This window comes from Phaethon aethereus, assembly GCF_964289735.1.
Source record: "Phaethon aethereus genome assembly, chromosome: 2".
Taxonomy (NCBI): domain Eukaryota; kingdom Metazoa; phylum Chordata; class Aves; order Phaethontiformes; family Phaethontidae; genus Phaethon; species Phaethon aethereus.
Window position 1 is genome coordinate 120001411 of NC_138582.1, and position 22996 is coordinate 120024406.

Consider the following 22996-nt stretch of genomic DNA (forward strand, 5'->3'; position numbering starts at 1 on the left):
AGAATTTATGAGCTTTAATAATCCAACGGCTCAGGGTCACCTAAGAGCCCAGGAACTGCTTGGCTCACAAGTATGAGTGGCTCTAAGGAGACATATGACAAACACAGCATCTGCAGAAGGGTAGTTACAGTCCTCAGCATAGGAGCCATAAGAATCGCAAACAACTTCACTAGCACAAAGCAGTTTCCCATCAAGATTTGACCAAGAAAAGCCCTTTGTCTAAAGTGAAGTGTAAAAGCATAGCTCTCCTCCCAGCACACCTGGAGAGCAGACAAGCTTTGGTGACAATGTTCAGCTACCACAGTAAGATGTGGGTAGTACAGGCTTTCAAAAGTACATGGTGCCTCTCTCTCTGCCAAACCATCACTAGACCTACATCTGTCTATAAAGTATCCTGGCAGAAGGGAAGCCGGGGGACTAGTCTGCTTCTTGAGTGAGCAAGTGGATCTAGGAAATGACAGAGAGGGGAAAAAAGAAAAAAACAACCTCAAGAGTAATCCCCACTTACCTTCTAGAAATCCTGCCATAGCAATATTAAGAACATCCATAAACCATTGTTATGGAGTTGTAGGCTTGGTTTAACACTCAAAAGCAACACCAGTGTATTTTAGAGAAGACCATCATCCCCGCTGCAAGCAGACAGACAAGAATCCTACAGGCTGTGAGGTATTTCAGTTCAGCTATTTATTTAGTGTAGTGAGGAGTCTGTTCAGCACATCTCCGTTCTGTGTTTCACTCATGGCACATAGGTGCAACCCAATGAATTGCCTGTTAAATAAGCAGTGCCACTGTGTAGATAGGATACCATATGAAAACTTGGTAGTTTTCTAACTACCAAGAAACTGAAGTCAGCAAATGATTTGGAGGTGAAGAAAAGAAGACTTGCCAGTCAGCCCCTGTATTCCAGAGTACTCATCAACTGCCAATTTCTCCCTTTGAAATTCCCTTGAACTTGTTACCCTCTTAACTTTTGCTTCTAGAAACATCTAGTCTTCTCTAAAATGCATGTTTGAACATAACAGATTAAGAGAAGGCTCCCATTGACATCAGGTCCAGATCTACCTTGCAGGTATTTTTCTGTAACTTAGTAGAAGTTATTATAACTCAATACCATACTATTACGTTGATATTCTTCAACCAGATACCAGTTTTCAGTTTTCCTTTAAATTTTTTTTAAGAATAGTGTTTAACTTCTCCCATCAAAATCTCTAGAAGCGATCCTGGCCACAGCATCTGTGTAAGTTGGATGTGTTGCTTTCCTGCAGCCCACCCTACCTCACTGCAATATGCTCTGAGGCTCATACCGGCCAGGAAGCCACAGCACTGGCCTCCAATGAGCATCACACAGACTTACATTAACGCTGGGTCTTCAAGGTTTCCTGCTGCCCACAATGCCTGTTGACTTGCATTTGAACTATAATATAGAGGAAGACAATGCGGACCTCCCAGAGAGAATGGCACTGGCCTTGGCTTCTATACAGCTGCTCCCACCTCAGACCTCCTGGGGATACAACTGCAAGGCTGAGTTGGTAACTCAGGACCATAAACATGAAGTGATGGAGTTCAGTATATCAATACAAAGAGGCTTGGAAATTATTGCTCTTTTAGGATCCCCAATCCAAAGTCTATTTGTAGAAGAAGGTTGGGCTTTGTCTTTGCTAAGGTCACTCCAAGTTAATAGAGATACCATTTGAGTCTAAACAGAGTAAAAACAGCATAATGGCACCAAGATGTGTCCACCAGTACTGTGGATAGTCACACATTAAACAGTGTTGTACTGGGAATAATGAAAGTCTACAAAAATATGCCACCTGAACAGGGATGAACCTGCCAGACACAGACTATTTCTCAAAATCTATACACAAATGGGTGTATAAAGGTTGGAATTGCACTAAAGGTAAAGAAAAGAAAGGCTTGTTCTTATTCTGTAAAACTGTGACCATCTGTGCTTAACCCCCCTAACCCCCAGCTTTATTAACCTGTTCAGAGAAACAGCAAACAACAAACATGGGTCGTGAACGCTGCTTAAGAGGAGATGAGACTCTCCACAACAGAGGGTGTTAAGAGCGTGACAGAATTTGCCGTCAGATCAGTTCCCCTCACAGTCCCTGTGCAAAACAGTGTGCAGATGTGTCACAGAACAGGAGCAACCTGAAAAAAAAAACCAAACCAAAGCAAGAACCCCAACCTGTGCTAAATCATGCTTTCCAAAACCAGCCCTTTACAAACTACTGGAGGCAATATATCTGACAGCCTCTTTTTACAGCTTATGTATCATCACATTAGTTTTGTTTATGCTCAATAACAATGACCAGAAAAGGCACAAATGTAACCATAGTTTAGCATAGTCACTATGACTCTATTTTAGACTGTCCTACCCAAAAACCCTAACAGTAACAGTGGTCCTACAGTAAGCAGAGAATAATTCCTGCTATGTGTCATTTGAAAACACTCTCAATTTCTGTCAGTGGTGATAAAACTAGAAAAAAATGGGGTGTTTGTCACGCGCTTGGGGAGTTTTTCAAGGAGCTAAGGGGTGAAATCCTACTGAGGTAACCATTTGATAAGGCATGGGGATTGCTGTGTTGCACTGGCCCGATGGGCTCTTTATTCCCTCATCTGACTGCTGTTACAACTTCAGCACGCGTCCTGTACCTGTGAGCAGAGCGTACTGCTTTCCAGCACACCCTCACCTCTCCAGTTTCACTCATTTGCGACCACTGTTCATTTCCTAAGACTTAGCAGAATGTGAGTTTGATTAGCAGCAATTTAGCAATTTGCAGTGTTTCTCCTGAACACTTTGGAATCAACTTCTGTGTTGGCTAGTGGGCTGCAGAAAAGAGACAGTAAAGAATGAATGACTGCGTATGTAAAAATTAGGTCCATTCAATATGCAGTGATGGGGGCAGTAGGAAATCCCATAACACTGTACTTCACGGACAGAACGCAAAGACAGATACTAAAGCTTCCAGTACTTTGGGGTCTTGGACCTTTCAGCTCTTAGAGTCTTAAGCATAGTTATTTCTCAGTCACTGCCCTTAAAATAATACAGTTCCCCCAAATTTTCTCTAGCTGCCTTCTTTTTGTTTCTCCTTGCCTTATCCACTAGACGTATTTAAATTTTCCTTTGTTTGGAATCTACATTTTTTCACGTCCTAAAATTATAGCCTTTGCAATGCGCAATGCTGTAGGAAGTCCCTTCATTGAAAGAGCAGAATATGGTACAATTTTAGCATCATATAATTTCCTGCATAATTGTTAAATCATTTTCTTCCTTTTCTCCCTCCCCCTCTTCTTCTTCTTTTTTTTTTTTTTTAAAGGAAAGAAAGATTCAAAGTGCATATCCAGAGAGAGAGGCAGACAGAAAACTTAACAGCCTCGCAATACCGTGTTATACCACACCTCACCTTTATTGCAACAATGATCTTGCATCATTGACAAGACTTTCCCTGTTACTTCAGTCGCTCAGTATTGGACTCTCTACTCTGCAAGGCACTATTGGTTCACAAATGCAAACCTCCTTGTGTATTTGTGACATTGTATTCCCAAATATCACATCATAAAAATATTAAAATAAAACTGTTCATAACATTTTCCTGTGCACCATCTGGGCCTTGCAAGAAAGCTGACATTATCTGTCAAACTAAAGATAACCACATTTTCTCTCTTTTGTATCATTAATGTTTGTCATCGCAAATTTCACTTTAATGCTCCAATTACATTATGACATTCTTACAAACTGAATGGCACTAATGACTTTCATTATTATTTACACACTTCCTTAATTATAAGGCTCTCCCTCTCATTCACAACATGTTCTCCCTCATAACACTCACTCTGATATAAAGCTAATGAATTTTAAACTTTCTATTACATAAAAGCTCATGATTAATTACCTAGCTTCCCAATCTCTTTATGATACACAATACAGGGTTCTCCTGCAGTGATGCAGCAAAGGGAGAGAAGTATGGAACTTTTATTCCCTCCTCAGTGAAAGCAAATAGAGAGATAAATAGAGTATCTTTCTCTTTAAAGCAGCATATGCAAATATAATTGAAAACAAATATACATCAAACCATTCCTCAGGAGAAATCTAAATCTCTCTATATTAGCCGCATGTAGTAATCAGGATAATAATGCCTATTATTATCATCTTTAATTTTTCATGACAACAATTTTTAATCTAGTTCAAGCAAGTGAGAGAGTAGAAGTAAAACCACATGGCTTTTACATAAGGCATCTTAGTGTTGTATGCTGTATCACCAAGATCAACTATTTATGTGGTTTTAATTACTCAAAATACAGGACTCCTCCACTTATAAAAAACACAAGACAAAAAAGCCCAAGGTCACACCACATCAGATGAAGGGCAGTCGTGACAAATATAAATTACTGCACTTCAGACTGACAAAGGTAATACAATAAACCAGAGCCTGGAAGACTTTGAAAGACATTGTGGGGGCACTGAACAGCCTAGCAATGAAATTCAGAGCTCAGTATTTAAGCGCTGATACAGACTGCAATCTGCACAAGCTGTACATGTCTCAATGCCTATGCTGCCAACAGAAATTAGATTCTTGCAGCCAAATGTAAATTTACTGACAGCCATGGTGAAAAAAATGGGTTCATTAAAAAGTATGGCTACTCGTACTCCGTTTGCTGGCTAGTAAACTTGACCTTAAGATTATGGGGAACCCGTGCATATAAAAAAATGTATTTCCTGCCATTCCAAGGGAAGTTCCCTTTTATGCTTCTCCCCTATTAGTAAAGCAGCAGGCAGTATCTATTCAAATATGTACATAATCCAAATAGGTGTACAGTCCCAAATGGGACAAAAGAACATCCTGTCATGACTGAGTCACTAGATAGCAAGCTATGAATGACATATTCACTTAAACCAAGCATGGGACACTTAGAAAGATGGAGATTCATTTGCTAGAGCCATTTACCTATGTGTTGCCTTTATATTAACTCCTACTGCTGATCTGCTGGTGGAACAGAGAAGAAAATTGGCTTTGTTGTGAGAAAAGCCTGTTCTCTTTCAAATTCAGTTTGTTCTCTTTTTAATACTATATGCTTTAAATGTCTAATCAGTTTCCAGTGTCACGGAAAACCCTGGAGGCATAGTAAATTAAATAACTCCCTGAAAGTTCAGTACGACACAACAATACAGTGTAGCTCCAGCCTTGTGAAAATCCTGAGATATGGTAACAATACTTTGGTCTGCTTTTCAACACCTCTTGATGAGTATGGCAACTATGTGGTCCTACAGAGCAAACAACTTAAAAAATTTTTTCTTAGGGTCTGATCCAAGCCTGACAGAGTAAACTATATGATCATCCTACTATTTTCAATGAAGGTCTCATTCCAGGGTTGCTACTCATCAGCATTTCAGTTATGTGAATTATGAAACTCCCTAACATCAAAGAATGTTCAGTAGTTTAAAAAAAAAAACACATACAACTTGAAGGAATCGAAAATCAGTCCTTCCATTCTCTTTAATGTTGTCCTGCATGCTGTGTATCTTACAAATGTTATTAGGAGTACATTATGAAGCAAAAAGTATAAAACACTTCTATTATTTCTTTAAATCTGTAGCTAGAAGTCAGGCTTCAGAGGGCAGGAAGGCTCTTGGCAGAAATTTAGCAAATAGCAGAGATGGAAGAAAGTCAGATACAGAAAGAGAGTAGGTCTCAGAATTCTGATTCTAATAAAGTTCCTTTGCTCGGCATTCAAAAAAACATGGCAACTTCTGTGCTATTGCAGCTTTAATCAACATGTGATTCAGGGATTTGCCATTTGCCCTTAGATATGTATAACTGCTCTGTGTAAATAGATAGAGCGCTCCTGAAATCTGTTTTTCTCAAGATTCATCTGCTTTCTGTGGCTATTGCTGTTGTTCATCTTTTGTTGCTGACTCTAGGGTCAAGAGCACTAGACTAAGATATCTGTAGGGTATGTAAGTTTACATTCAAAGCCTCCTGACATTTTGGGCAGAGAGTGTCAGGCTTTCACGCTTTCACGTGGGGCCAGATTATACTTCTCAGTGACATTTACATCCCCATCAAGAAATTTCAGAACAATCCTGTTGAGAGTCAATTGAATGCATGCACATAAAAAGTCCTTTGAACAGTGTAAGAGATGTCCTATATGCTCTTGAAAGATTGGACCATGACCCTAACCTCTGTTTTACTTGTTGATGGCTTATGTTGCAGATAATCTTCCATAAAATACAGTGAATAATGGACAACAGTAGCTGTTAATCTTGATGATTGTTTCCATGTAAAATGGTTTCTATGTTTAGACACATTCATCTGGAAAGCCTATGCATTTTCCAATGTTATCCAGGAATAATTTTACCATAAAGAAAATGGTGTAGTCCTTGGACTTCTTCATGTACTTTACTATTAGTAATATCACTTACACAAAAGAAATGAGACTTCACAGAGCAAGACATAAACATAATAAAAGTCAAGCTAATCTTTATACCAAGATATTAAAACAACTGGAGAAAGTTGATAATAATATCAGAACAAGTACAATTAGTCACAGTTTAGTAAGTGGGATGAGGGTTTGCAGTTACAATTTTATGACCCATTCCTAATGCAGCCCAAACTTGTGATAAGTTTACAGCCCACAGGATCAACTGATTAATATCACAATTAAAATATAAATGTATTTTAATGACATATGGCATTATCTTTATGCCATGTGGCTTTCAACAGTAATTTATTTATTGTAATATTTATGTTATGAAATTCTCGTTGTTTAAGATAATGTGTTTGTCACCACATTCCCCCAAAAAGGAGTTAGACACAGGCCCTCTGAGATTGCTTATATGAAAAAAAGATTTATTAAACAGTTTGAAAGTGAGATAAGCATGGTGAACAAGGAGCCTTGCTTCAAATCTGTAACTGTATTACATGGCCCTGTGATCCACTGCTTGTATGAGCATGTGAGGCATGAAGCCTTCTCTCTATCTTGCCTTTTCTGTCAACATCAGGAGAGCTTCATGGCTCACAGAAGAAAATGACGGAGGGGGAAGTGCTTCATAAGCATGGTGATAGGGCAGAGAGAAAGGCGAGATACCACTATGAAAAGTAATTAGTGGCAGCAGGGAGTAATCTGCTGAAGCTTGTTCTTACAATTTATTTTGTTGTTACACACTATATGAGATCTCCACAGCCCAAGAAAGATGAGCTATGCATCACCTGAGAAAGCCGCATGTGAAGCAACATCATTAAGCAGGAGCCAGGTCTTGACTTCAAATACCAGGGCTCTGATCCTGATTCTGCCTTTTATTTAATGGATATTTTGAGCAATTCAACCCATCTCCCAGGGCCTTTGTTTATTCTTCACACCCGTTTCTTCTGATCTTTCTTGTGGCTATTGTAATTCTTGGGAAAGGACTATCCATCATTATGAGTTTACGTAATGGCAGTCGTAGAAATGTAACATCCTACGTCCCAGTCTGAAAAGAGTTTCATTGGAGACAATAGGAATTTTACATTTATCTCAGCAGCAATTCCGTTTGCCAATAATATCATCTGTATGTAGTCTTTTGAAATGTTTGGTATTGATTAACACACTTTTTAAAAGCACAAACGATCAATTATTCATTTTGATTTATAAAGCAGTTATAAGTGTTTCTCACAGGCAGAGTATTTTCATACAAATCAGAATACTTAGAAAATAATCCAAAAAAGCCTCCAACAGATCATCTTTTCCCTGTATTATAACTGTAATCACTTTTCTATAAACATAAACAAAACTGGGAACCTCTTTCCTGAAATGCCTAAGAAAAGAGATGAGCCCTGCAGACCAAGAAAGCCAGTGAGCCCCAGAAAAGATAGTGCTTTCATGGAGAATATCTTACTAATAGCTCTCCTGCATTAAAGGCACAAGTGCCTCTGACTGTTTATAATACAAGTATATTGGACAAGTGGTACTGAATCTGCAGGAGTAAAATGACAAAGCTGACCAATTTTTGATAGAACTGTGCATCCCTTGAGGACCTAGATTAATTTGATTCAGGACAAATCAAGATAGACCCAGACATTGGAAATACTGCAAATAATGTCCTTAAGTCATCATACCCCAGTACGGAGAAAAGCACGCATTAGGGGGATGAATTCTGAAAAAAAATAGGTGCTGCAGTAACATCTTAGCAGTACAAGTGATTTCTTCTTGTATCTATCATTCCTACTATTTGTACAATACTTGTCTTTTCTGTGTCCTGCCTTTCTCCTACCAGGAGCTGGCAGTTTTTAAGACTGACTGCTGGGATGGGGCAGGCACCCAGCCTTGCAATACCTGAGCATCACAGCCAAAAGTGATGCTTTGTCACAGCCATTCTTTCTTCCAAAACAGCAGCAGGGGAGTCGTAGCACGGCCACCACCAAAAGCATCACAAACCCCTACAGAGCAGAGCTCTTTCCTTTTAATTGCAGTGCCTAGCAATTTTTTCAAGGATGAGCATTTCTCCAGTGTCCCCTGTAGGCCTTTTTTCAGCTTCTGTGCACTCCTGGTTGTTTTGCTGATACTCCTCAGAAGACATGATCGTAGCTAGTAAAGCCATACATATCCACACATCCATTTGAGAAAATGGGGCAGAATTAAAAGCAGATAATGTTTCAATGCCAGTCTTCCCCATAACTTTTATTAAGAAGTTATCTCCAGAACATTTGTTAAAAACCTCACTCCATAGCCTGTGAATCAGGTGTCCAACAGCTGCCTCATGTCTAGAGCAAGATGCCATGCTAAGAGTGCAAGAAAAATTAGAATTTCCAGGGATATTGGACATCACTCACAAAGCATGAGGGTCCACACCTTGTTGGTCCCTCCAGATTCATGATTTATGCTGTCTACCTCTTCTCCATTACCTCCATTACCCTTTACCTCTAAAAAATAAGCTCTTTCAGACTTTCTTTGCCCTTCTATTCCTCCGTGTTCCTGTCCTGTGTCCCATGCACTCTCCTATCTCCTTTTCCCTCTCTCCATATTCATGCCAGAGGGTATATCATGATGAGGTTCTCTAATCAATCGTCTGACTCATTGCCTTATGGCAGAATATTGCCGTGGCTAATAACTAATATGACTGCAAGATTTCCAAATGTCATCTTATAAGATCTTACAGATTGCCTATTAACCATTTTTTAGTCTTACCAGGATTAGCTGTGTAGCAAAACAAAACAGTATGATTTAGCACAGTCAACTCATTTCTTAGCAGCTGACTTCTATTTATAGGTATAGCCTAAAAAAAAACAGTATAGGACAAAGTATTTCCAAACTGAGAAATGCTCCATTTGTGAACAGCTTTTCCTATGATACTCAAAGTGTTCATTTGCATAGTGAATGACAAAAAATAGTGGTTGAAACTTTCTAATTCTTGAAAGATGGGAATTGATATTTACACTCATATTATGATTCATTATAAAAGAAGAAATGTGTGAAACTGCCAAGACAAACAAATACTGATGCATTTCGTTTGTTGATTTTTATTTATGCGTATGAAACACTTTTTCTTCCACATTACAATTTTGTGATCAGCAAAGGAGTAGCACAGCACATTTTCTCTCTGCAACTCCTGTGTCCCTGCAACTGAGGCTAGTATTTGCCCTTTCAGTTAAGTGCAGTTATTCTATGGTAGCAACTAAGTTTTATTTTAGATTGATGTGAAAGCAACATACTTACTTTGAATAGTAAGAATAAGAATAGTAAGGAATTAACACAAAAAGCGGTAAGAGTAATCACAAGGAAAATTGTAGATGAATTTAAAACCCGACAATATACAGAGGATCCTTTGCTGCTATCCTAATGATGCCTAAACATGTCCAGTATCACTTACAGACACATACAGTATTTCTGTTACTCTTTTCTTGCTACGCTCATGTATATATCATGGAATTGCAGACATTCTGACCCTTTTGCCTTTTTCAAATTCCTGTGCTGGCATGATCAAAGAACTTGATAATCACTGAATTTTGATACTTCCTCTGGGCAGTCAACTGTTACACTCCTCCAGTTTGACCATTCCTGAAAATACAATAATATTCGACCAGTTCTCTTGCATAAAACTAATTTGACAAATTTCCCAGATATCCATGTATAAATACTTACTGATGCCTTCTTGACTCATCTGGTCACCTTGCCACTGACGACAAAATGACATCGATGTGAAACAAACATCCTTGGAGATATTGTGAGAAGGGTAAAGTGCCAGGGAGTGCTATTTTTTTGCTGCTGATTGTCAATGAATTAACAAGAAGCATTATCTTGGATATAAAAGAACAGAGCCCATACCTAAAGTAGGAAATACAACAGCAAATTGGGAAGTGTACTGTAAAGATTAGTGTGTTAGAAAGCTAATGAATAATGTCACAAGACCTTAAACTAGCTAATCTCATTGAGACAGCTTGTTAGATCATCAGATTCCCTAGCTGAGAAACCTGCTTCCATTACTGCTGTGTGTGTGGTGTCAAACCCAATTACTGTTTCTCCAGATGAATTTTCATTCATTAGAGTTGGAAAGCCAAGTAGAAAAAAATGCAGTGGAACAGAATTTGTTTCCCTTTCAACTAGCAGAGTTTTCTCAGTACTTGGGTATCACAAATATGAGATCAGCTCTAGTAACTGTCACAGCTCTGTTCCTGCCCCACAGCCCTGCCAGCTTTACCTTCGCTAACACCTCGCCTCTAGCACAGAAGCAGTAAGGAGCTCCACCGTATTAACCTGAAAAATTCAACACAGCAGGAAAATTTCCACCTCTCTACTCAACCAGTGCGAATTTGCTGTCAGCCCTCATCTCAGCCAAAATAGGGTATGCCCTCCTTCAGTCTGGCAGTGTTTCTAGTTCATTCTCTGTATGTGTTTTTTTCCCCAAAGCTGAATATGCAAAGGTAACCACTGCTGACTCCATCCTGCGGTTCCACCTTAGCATGCTCACACCAGGTTACTCTGTCTTACAATACAGTAAGAGCCACTTCCCCGCCAATATTTCCTGTAAAGCAAGCATCTGAGAGAAGAAAGTAAAATTTTGGCAGCTGGGGTGAAATCAAAGCCCTGCTGAATTCATGCAACTGATTTCATGTGAGCCTAATTTTTACCTCCCATCTTTACAGGAGTGGTATACAACATTGGCTAAGTTTTAAAAATTGCTTATTTCCTGTTATGTAATGAAAAACTTCTATCTTAACCTCATACAGTGCACCTCATAAACTGCAATAGAAAACTGCTGAAATATTAAGGCTGTTGGGTTGTCTCCGTTCTTAAGAGTAAACACTGCAGTCATTTTTATTTTTTTAACTCAGATGCAAAAGTTTCCAGGTGTTGAGTTTGTAGTGACATTTTCAATGCTCCTGAAGCATTATGAGGGGAACCTGTGAATTTTAACTAGTGACAATCGATAAGGTTTGAGAAATATTATATTAAAACTTAAATCTCAAGCCCATGATCCTGACAGAGCTGACACTTAGTATGTACTCAGTCATTATCATTTTAATAATTTTTCCTACTCTGTGAAAACACTGTTGATCTTGTTTTGGCTGTCAGCTACCCAAGCATACTATTAAACTCCTCATTTAATAAGATAAGCGGTTTCTAATGGGATTTAAAACTCTAGGTGCAATGCAGTCAGCATCAAACACTGGCATAAATCTCTTGCACTAAAATTCATATTTGTCATCAGAAGCGGGAGAAGGAGGTTGGTTGTTTTTTAAAGCACCTGTAGCTCATGATAGCAAAAGTTCTATATTCAGGAACCTGCTTTGAATTAACTCGGGGTGCTGTTAAGGAAGCCTGCTCCCTCCAGCTGAACTGAAATTAGGTTGATTTCTTCCAGTTTTTTAATAGCCAGATAATCCAAATGTTCGCTTTTGCATCTATTATGCAATTGTTTCTTTATTCTGAGTCATTTGGTAACCTCTAAAAATAGTTCACTCTTCTTGAATTAGCAGCACAGAGTTATAGATCATGTAGACAGAAAAGCCTATCTCCGTGCTTCTGCAGAGCCTCGTATGATACAGGGCTCCGGTATCAGAAAAGTCATTGCAGTGTATCTGAATTCCAACAAATGTTACTGCTGGCCTCTTTGAGAGCTGGAAGGCAAAATAAAAGAAAAGAAAGCAATGGATTACAGGCAAAAGCAATTGCTTGATTCCAACAGTAAAACACTATGTCCATGAAGGTGGACTGTGAGGTAAAAATGTTTGCTTATAGCAGCTTACTTTGGAGGAACAATAACTAATTTTTTTCAGGTCAGTACTCAACCACTTTTATTGAACCTGGAATAGAAGGTGATATTATTTTTGCAATAGAGGAACTATCTGTTTGCAAACAAGCCCCAGTTTCTGATGTAATCAGAAACTTCAAGTTCCAGCTCTCACAGTGATGTCCTGCACAAAGGAGTCCCAGGAACAAAGGAATACATTCATTTGTTCTTCTGGAGTACTACTAAACTATTATTTGATACTCGGCAGTAGGTGTTCTTCTAGGATTATTCCCTCAGGTAAATTATGTTCTCTTTTGTTTTGCCTTTTAGCTATGTGATATGTCTCAAGAGAATTATTTTCCAGTAAAAATGTTTGAAATACCCTCAGCAAGGTGGTGACATGAGAAACAGCAGCTGGAAAAATTACAAAAGTCCAAGCGAAAGTATGTTTTAAAATACAATTTAATCAAAGGCAGACAAGATCAGTCATGAAGTTAGAAAGGTCTTTCAGATGAATGACAAGTCACTGTTAACAATCCAAGCTTTGTTAAAAAAAAAAAAACAAACCCACATTTTGGGAACAAAAAAGAACAATGTGTGGAGTGTCATGCATACAATATAAATACAGTCCATGCAATCAATGCACCAAAGAAAAAAAAAGGTATTTTTTATGTTTTTATTTTTATGTTACAGCTTGTGGGAAAATCCTAACATTTTCTGTGTAATTCCACAGAAAAAGAAACATTTAGTTACTTGTGTCTCACCTTCCCCTTTCTCGTATTCTAAGAGGGTCATAATATTCATGGGATACAGACTATAAATTTTCATTGAGATGGCAAACAGGTTCATTTTCTTCATGCATCTCAGGCCTTCCTGAAAGAGTGTTTGTTTTTATTATTTGTTTTTACTGCACTTACATTGCCTGTAAAGGAAGGGGCATTTGTGAGATGTGCACACTTATACACACATAGAAATCACTATAGTGGATCTGATCCTCCCAGAATCCTACCTCTGATCCTGAAGTGAACAAAAAGAAATACTTAAATAACTCTTCACAAGGTCTTTCGTAACACTAAACTCAAGATACTTTATCTATATAATTGACCGAGATTCAAGTGTATGAATAACAATACCTCATCTAACTTTGATGTTGTGATGAAGAGTTTTTCTTTTCTAATGTTAAACACCCTTATTTATAAATTCCACCAGTGTTGTAATACAGGGGCTACTCATCAACCTGTTTGCGACCATCTCCTGCTTTATGTACTTCTATGTCACCTCTGAGTCTTCTAATTTCTAAGGTAATCAAGTTTTTTACTTCATATGAGAGCTTTCCTATGCCTTTATTCATTGTTACTGGTCTTTTCTGAAATACTCTCTAAGACCACAGAATCCTCTCTAAGATAAAGTGACCTCTTTTATACAGGTTACTGCAGGTGAAAATGTATTTATGAGTCACGTAAAAGCGTGTCAACATTTATCTTTGCTGTTCCCAACCACATTCCTAATGACTCCTAATTAATCACATTCCTAATTAATATTTTTAGCCACAAATGCACATTGCCAACAAGCCTGCATTTTCATGTCTGTTTTCCCATCTTAGCACTGTTAATGCAAAAATCCTGTACAGGCTGGCTAGTAAACAAGAGACAGTTTTTGAAAGATTGCCAAGGTCTCAACATTCCACTTCAAAACAAGGCTCTCAAAAATTTCAATATTTCTTCTTTCAAGGAAGAAACATGAGAGAAAGCGTGCACAAATCACACACAAAAGCTTGAATGCTCTCCCTAGGCTCTTCGCTATCTCCCAGTGACCGCGAAGCCACCAGTAGCTCAGCTGTAGAGGATCATAGCCTGAATCAAGCAAAGCCATCCAACTCCTTTCTCTCTCTTCTGTGATAAAGACTAACAGATCATTGAGATGCAATTTTCTTTTTCAAGAACAGTTGTTTAGATCCTTTTGCAGACCTCCTACTGTTTTATTATGTGGCATATATTGTAATTTCAACCCAAATATTTGGAACAAACGTTTTGTCTACGTACTCATGTATATACATTAATATTGAATATAAGGAACTTGATAATGCAGTAAGATTTGAGCTTAATCTCCATACAAAACACAGTTTTAAGTGAAATAGTCAAAACAGCCTTTTCTTGAAACAGTTTAGTTTGGATAATTAGAAATCAGTGACATTCTTAAGCCAATACCCTTTCATATAATCTGATTGTATGCTAAGTGTTCACTTTGTAACTTTTTCACATTACAGTTTTATGTATTTTTCAATTTTTTGTTTCATTCCATGAGGCAAAAGATGAAAGGCAAATGAACTCACAGCAAAGGCTGAGCTCTATTGAAGCAGTTGATTGTCTCCGGAGAGAGTTACTAAGAAAACTCTGCTAGCTTTCAATTGTTTCATGAAAACTAATTATTGCTAAATGACATTTTAAAATCTTGTGTGTATAATCATGGTGTGTGTAATAGTAACCTTCATTGAAGGCTGGAGGAACATGTGAAACAGCTTAGGAAAAAAAATGGTGTGAATCTATACTCATTTATTTTATCCTTTTTATGATTTACTGAAACATTCTTCAGCAAAGGCAGTTAGTGATATGAGTAGCAACTCAGTGGAGAGCTTATGGGTATGTCTGAAGGCTGCAGCCTCCTAAAGAGATGCTCAGAGATCCAAAATGAGAGTATTTCAAACCACCTCACATTAAGTTTTAGATAAAGGAATACATCTTTCTTTACTTTCTGATTTTCAAACCTTTTGGCACAGGAGTGCTTCCAAGGCTTGTGTATACATATGTGTGTGAATATGTACGCACAAACACAAGTTAGACACCCCCCCCCCCCTTTTCTTGCTCAATCTTATCATCGCAGGCATCGCGCAAATATTTGGCACCACAGCACAGCTGCCTCCCTGCGTTATCTTTTCCATCCAGAAAGCAACTCCGGTTCTCTGTATCCCTGAGCACAGTAAGCGCAGAACCGGGATCACTGTTCGTGGCTGGTGCTTCTAACACACGGCTCTGCAGTGTCGTCCCCAAGACGAGCAGCACGCTGTGCTTAGTGGTCTAGCAGGCAGGCAGCAGTCCTCCTAAGCTCTCTGTCCGTCTTTGCGAACGCTATCAGCTGAGGTCTTGCCAAAGTCTGGTCTCCTAGCTCCCGCTTTAAAAGTCTTATTTCCTCTTTCAATAGAAAGCAAGCTACAGGCTTCTGTAGAGTAGCAAATGTTGATGCATCAGGCACAGAATGAGTCTTAGGAGCATGAGTCCTGCTGTTGGGATGTAGCTCTAGACCTGCTTTTTAATAGCCGCCACTTTTCCTATTTATCTTTTAAAGGAAAAATTCAGCATTTGTGACAACTTTACAAAAGCTTTAGATTTCATCAGTCTTAAGAAGTCCAACACATCAGAAATGTTGAAGATAATTATAACAATTTTTATACCTTTTAAATTAACTGCTTTGTCTTTAAACACTCTTTGCTCAAAAACATTTTTTGTACTTTTCAGAATTAAAATATGTTCAGATTTCTGAATTCAAAAACATGCAATCATCTGACTTCAAAATTCTATTTTTTTCATAACCTGTCCAATGCAGAGATATATAGTAGATAGCCGTATGTATAAATTTGCAGTTAAAGAATTTTCTTTTTTTCCCCCCAGAATTGTAAGAAGCTGGAAAAATCACTTTATACCCAAATCTGCCACAAACAATGGCAGAGCCAAGAGCGTGAGTTGATGAGATTTTCTATCGTTTAACTTTCTAACACACTTCACTGGGATATTTCCTGAAAAATGCAGGAAAGCTATCTGGAACTGTGCGTCTCAGCTGGGTTTTTCCCCTTGCATTTTGCTTCATGAGAGCAAGACAATATAAAAAAGCTATATTCAAGGAGGTTGCTGAGTTACTGAATTGTCAGTTAAATTCTGTAACACATAAGAATGTAAGGCTGAAGTACATCCAGCATCGCATCATAATGACAGATTGATGATTTCTTTAACAACACAAATGTAGACATCAATGCTCAGTTGGCCACAGAGATGCACAAAGAATAGACTTCTACAAAAAAACCCTGCTGCTGTGTACTTCAATTTCTTTTATTGTCTGGTTTTAAAATGATATCAAATAAAGGCTTAATTATAAACAGAATATATAATCGGACACCTGTCCTAATCATCTCCATTATCTTACAAATAACATATTAAAATGTGTAATTGCTGCTGCTATCAGGATTTCTCTTCAGACACTTTATTTAATACTTATTCTGTCCACCATTTAGTTTTATTATTTACTTAAGTCTCCTTGGAAAGTTAGCTGCTTTCTTTTTCTTTTTCCAGCAAGACAAATTTCCTTCCTGGTGTTCACAATCCACGGCTTTCAATTGCTCATTGTTACTGATGTTTTCTTAGTCGCAGCTTTTTTTCAGTTCATGCCAAATTCCTTTTATTTGCCTAAGTGGGATCATTACAATAGCCAGATGCCAAAATAGCAACACCCTCCACTAGGAACACCTACAAAATATTTTTTGTGTTGTAAATCACTGTACTGGCACAGTGAAATGCAAGTTTAGGGCTCAAAAGTACACACACAACACACAGAGAAAAACAATGCACGCAAACAAATGTGGCGAGATGGTAACTGTACATTAAATGGTAATAAAGTATTTTTAAAATTTCATGGTATTTTTCCATTGCAGATATACTTCTTCATCTATCCATAACCTTTCCAGAAAATAGATGTTGCATCTAGAAGAGACCTCTGAAGGAAGGCACTGGGAAGAGGGGAGCAGCTGTGTGAACCTTGCTGTTACGCAGGTGCCACGTGTCGGGGGAGACACTGGAAAGAGGAATCTCAGCATGGAGGGGATGAGGTTGGCATCCATGGTCATGCGGTTGGGGTGAGAGACCGGCAATGAACAGAGCGATAAAGATCTGCACGAGGGAGGCTTCCCTGAGAATCCTAAACTCCCTGTGCTGAAGGAGAAGTGTTTGCATCTGTGGAGTGAGGGGGAAAGGGCCAGGCAACTTTCCTTGGCATCTTCATTGTGTATGAAATGGAGGAGGGAGAGCTTGATCGCCAGAGACGTGGAGAGGCAATTAACAACAGAAGGAGAGAGCAACAGGCACATACAGCTCATGTTCCTCAACTGTTTTAGTGCTGCACTTGTCTACTGCCATTTGCCCAAATACCCAAATTCTTCATATTTGATGGTAAAAACATGCTTTTCACCTTTTTATTGTACCACAACAAGTAAAATCTTGCTTTACAGAAAATGACCGCTTTTTTATTTATTTCCATCTTTCTGTGGTGAAATGACACCTCCCACACACATACACACATACAGTCTCCTGCTATTTAGATATAGCATGCCCTAAAATGTTAATTAATACTGTAAAACTGGTTTGCCTCCCTGAGCAACCAACAACAACTTCGGCATCTTAAACTGTGATCCATTTTTTTACTTACTTGGTTTTACTTTTAAGCATGTGTCTCTACATTTGTGGCTAACTTAAGCTTGCGACTCTGTTACATGATCCTTCCAGTTCCAATTAAAACTCCTAATTGATGGGGGTGGCGCTCAGTGCATGACAGACGGGAAAAATAAGTAGAGGGAAGACCGTGAATGGCAGTAGTAGCATACAGCTGCAGCATTTCATTTCCAGCTTACCTACTAAGAATATCCACATATTTTGACTTCCCACCATGGCCTCTTCATTTCAAATGTTGTTCTTTTTTTTAATTTACTGATTACTGCTACACACCATATTGTAGCACAATGACAACAAAAAATTGCACCTGCTACATGAATTATGTATGCTGTTTTGAAAACCCCAAAGAAAAAGACAGAAACAGCAAATGATGTGCCTTGAATGGTGATATGAAGGTTACTTGATGCACCTTACCAGTCTTGCCAAGACAAGTAAGCCTCAAGGGAAAGGAGTATTGATACCAGTGAACGGGAAGCCTTAGAGAGGCCCTGGGACAGAACAACAGACTCCCTGAATGCTGTTCCAGCGGAAAAGAAGAGGAAAAAAGGCCTGCTACACATTAATTACACTGCCAAGTGACAGAGGTTGTCCAAGAAAGTTACAGATTTCCTCAAGTGTGACAAAATAAAGGGTGAAAGGTTGTTTCACATAAGTTCTGGATTTAAAATGGCCCCATGTATTGCAGAACACCATTGACTACCTAAATGCAATCTGCAATTTCCAAGGAAGCCCTACAGAAACTTGGTGATAGATCCTATTTTCTCTCTCTGTCTCACACTACCAGGGAAGCCAAAGCTGTGTTGTATGTAGGCTAGATTTTCCAGCGGAGTCCCTAAGTACTGCCATACAGAAGTCTAATCTGGGGCTGACCTTTTGGTCAACTCAAAAGGAGCAGGAATGAGCCAAATTTTGTGTTCTGCTGTTGATAGCAATCTCTAGAGCTGTGAAGTCAGAGAAATGAGAGAACCTAGAGTATCCTGAGGTTGTGGTAAAGACTCGTTGCTAAAGGCCAGATTTTTAAGATCTTTAACAGAAAATCCAAATACTATCACATCCTTTGCATGATGTGATTCCCACTGTTAAACAGCACTGCTTCCATCACATGTGGAGTCTCATAGAAGGGCTGAAAGATCATATTCAAACTAGGCTTGCCCATGAAAGTATACAACTACAACCCCCTGATGAGACATGCTGGACCCTGCTATGATGTTGAACAATTCAGGTTAGCTGAAACTAGGTCGTGTTGTCTAAATTGTTCGGAGATTTAACTGTAACAGAAAAATAACTGTGGTTTGTTGTTTTTTGTGGGGTGGTTTTTTTTTTTTTTTGCTTTACTAATTTTAGTATCACAAAGATACAAAAGTTTCCTACAAAGAAATCAAGAAGGTTCAGTGTATCTTGTAAACTGGTCACTTCTAGTCTTTTGCATGCATTCTTCCTTAGTCCCAAGATAAATGTGTACTACAGAGTCCAAGGAGCATCTGGATGACGCTTTTACTCATATGGTTCAGTTTTAGGTAGTCCTGTGAGAGACAGGGAGTTGGACTTGATGATCCTTATGGGTGCCTTCCAACTTGAGATATTCTGTGATTCTATGATTCCAGTGAACTCTTGAAACATAATTAAAATGCAACCATATTAATGAACAATTGTACTGTGGGCAATACTAGACAGTTGGAGAGCACATCAGATACTATCAGGTCTTATGCAACGAAACAGTTTCTCAGAAGAGGTGCTAACTGAAAATAAAAAAATTTAATAAAAAAAAGTACTTTTTTATATATTCCTTCTGACATGCTTTTTCCTCTTAAGTGTTTTCAGTTGTCAGTACATTTCATTGTAAAACCCTGGCTCTGCTTTTCTTTGACTTGGCTTCTCAAACATTCTTCATATGACCAGAGATGGTTTTCTGTATCATGAAAAAAGATAGTTATCAAGGGGAAAAAAAACACCTAGAGGAAGCTTTACCAGTGATACCCATACAACGCCTGCTGTTTCTTGTTGCCTAGTTTATTTTTGCCTGTTATCACTAGACCCAGTGGCAGAAAATACTCAGGTGATCCTGACTAGGAATTAAAACAAACTTCTATCTATCTCACTTGCAGGACATTATAACTCAAGGCTCTTTCACTGAAAGGGATATGCCATTATTACTGCTGGCATATCAACCCCTGCTTTGCTTGTCTCCCCAGGTCACAAACAAAATTGTAATGCTCCTATCCTTTTTATTAAATTCTGACACATTCCCACAGAAGAAATTAGTGCTGCGTAAAAGGAAGAGAGCATTCAGAAGCTCCAGAAAAAATGCAGAATAAATTTGCTGTTTCGTATTGTGTTTGGATTACTGTTTCCTTGAAAAACAAAAAACTTTAGATTACTCAATAAATTGAGTAATCTGGACACATCTGGTTATAAGAACCCAACATTATGAGTACCAATATGCTTTCTGTTGTTTAATAAAAGTAGAAGGCCCTTCCCAGTTCAAAGGAGCTAAACAAGATCTTGAGCTTAGGCTGGGAGGCAAGTTAAAGCACTTCATAAATGTATTAATCTTTTCTGCTGCGCACCAGCCAGTAACAGACCATTCAAAGACCGTCTCCTTAACTCTGATTTGACATAGGAGGTAAGGGAGATTGTGCACATTTGCACATCTGCTCCTTTTTATGCTTTTATTTGATGCTGTGAGATTTTCTTTCCCCACGTGTACCTCGCATTCCTGTGTGTTATCCCACAAACTGAACTCCAAAATCACATGAACAAACCCACTCGCTGGATAAACTCCTTCATTATTTCTAATCATTAGCACCAGCTGCTCAGCACATCCAAGTGACTAAGCGGAAGTACGTAGTGTTTGCCAAAAGTGCAGTTCAGGGAAGGGAAAAGTCAGGGGAAGAAAGGGACAGAGGTATCAGTCACAGCTCATAATGCAGCACAATTATGAAATTTTCTTGTGGGCAGTAAGACTACTTGTAATTAAAATGGTTTATTACAAGACAACCTACAGCAGAGATGGAGCAGGTTCTAGTATTCATGCTTAGAATAAAAGGTAAATTTGGACTTATTTTTTCTTTTCCAAATATAACGGTGTATTTCATTTAGAAAAATTATTTTGAATGATGCTGAGAGTAAGCACATCTTAAAAACTCTCCATGACGATTCACAATTATAAAAAAACCCAATAAAGAAGACAAATCGCAATCATTCTTATAAGGAAAGAATCTTGATCTTAAGGAAGAGTTTTCTGCAATTACAGGTAAGTCTGCATGTGCAGTGATGGCAAACGTGATAAACTGCAAAGAAGTATAAATAGCATGCTCAACTCCACCTTATTTGCTTCACTCTCAAAGCTACTCCTAACCCCCTGCTTTTTTAAGCAGCTTCAGATGGCCTGTGAAACTTCAATTTACTCCCTTTATGAGAATGCATTAGCAAAGAGATTTTAATCACTTGGTTACATACTACTGTTTTGCAGATTCCTTGCACCATACAACACACCGGATGGATGGTACTCACGTTATGAGAAGCTGTTCAGTACTTCGTTTCTCATCAGTGTTAATGGTTTGGCTTTGTACTTTACTCCTTGCTCTGAATATAACAATTTGTTTACAGACTTTTATTTGGCACATACTCCTATAGCATTCAAGCAGTTTTGGAAATACTAATTTTTTCTTTTCAAGAGTCTGTGGGATTAAAAGGTGGTACTAACTCCATTTTAAATTGCAGGATTTGAAGCTCAGATTTAAAAAAAAAAGAGGGTAAAGAGATATTCAACTTGCTTAGCGAGTTTAAGTGTACTTAGCATTCAATGGCATCTTTTATGTCCAAAGCACATCTCCCACTGATTTCATTTGATGCTGTGAGTCCTTAAATGCTCATAGAGTTGAGACCCTTGGGTTTCTCTTAAAATAAAGACCTTTCGCTCCCAACTGAAAGACTGGTTTCAGTGAGGTTCTGCTGCAGGTGAATTTGAAAGTCTTTCTGATGTTACTGTCTCTCAACTCCCAGTTACTGCAGCTTACATGGAAGTTACTACACCTTCAGCTGAGACGGAGTAGGTGACCACATGAGCACTGTGGCTCTTGTTCAGTGTAATGTAGAAAAGACTCACTAGGTCCATTACAGAAGCAACCAGTTGAAACAGTACTGTAGCTTTCACACAGTCAGTTAAGGGGACAACATTTTCTGGTTTAAGGCAACAGTTTGTGGAACTATTCAAATGGGACTTGTAAAAAGCTTCTCTGCCTTTGTCTTGTTCTAATTAATGTTACATCAGAACAACATGGCAGAAGCAAGAAATAAAGAATATTAGGAAATAAAGGAAAGCATTTCACTATGATGATTTTCTTTCTCCATTTCCAGCTCCTCTATATAATCCCTAATTTCTGCAACAGGTGAGGCAGGGGATCTGCAGATAAATAGCATCCTTTGCTGCACAGTATGTGTTTGTCACTGTATCAGATCTATTCTTTGCAATGAAAGAAGCATGACTCCAGAGGGAAAAACTTGATCATGCAATTCTATTTTGCAGAGAGTAAATTATTTATGTGCAGAGCAGGGAGGGGCTAATTAAAGTGACACAGGCAAAACTAATCCTGTAATTTCCTAGTGGAGATCTAGTAGGTTAGTGTTGTTCAGGTGCAACAACACTGAAAGGAAATTAAGCACGTACTTTGCTGGGATGGGGGGAACTTCACAGAAGTTTCTAAAAGCAAAGCTTGCATTGCAAGGTCCTAGAAGAACTGCTTCAGGTCCTGGAAATAGTGCTTTTGCATGGATTCAAATGTGATGCTTTGTTGAAAGCTCCTGATTGCAACCTTGACTTGCTTCTCATTCACCTGAACTCCTTGTCCCATGATCATTCTCCCTGCATGGCTAATCACAACCTCCAAAGCTAAGACTTATCACAGATCCGTTCCTCTTAGTATCCTAATCCTCATCAAATCCCAAGTGTAGCGAGATTATCCTGACACACCTTAGAGTATACAAACCAATGGCATTTATATAGTTATTCCTGGCCTTTTCCCTTTCTCTCCAGACCTTTTTTCCACTTTTCCTGCAGCCTGATTTCTGGTCACCCAGACCATAACCCCACTGGCTCCGCTTCTGTCACTGCTAGATCCACCTTCCTCATCATTTGAAACATGCCTGGAGGGCAGAGTTCTAGTTAGGATAGAGGCCTGTATATATCAAACTCAATTTTTCTGAGCCAAAACCAGCCTCAAGATCCTTTTTCTTTGTTAGAGGGATCAAAGCAAATTGGTCAAACAAAGTACCAACAGAAGTAAACACAGCTGTT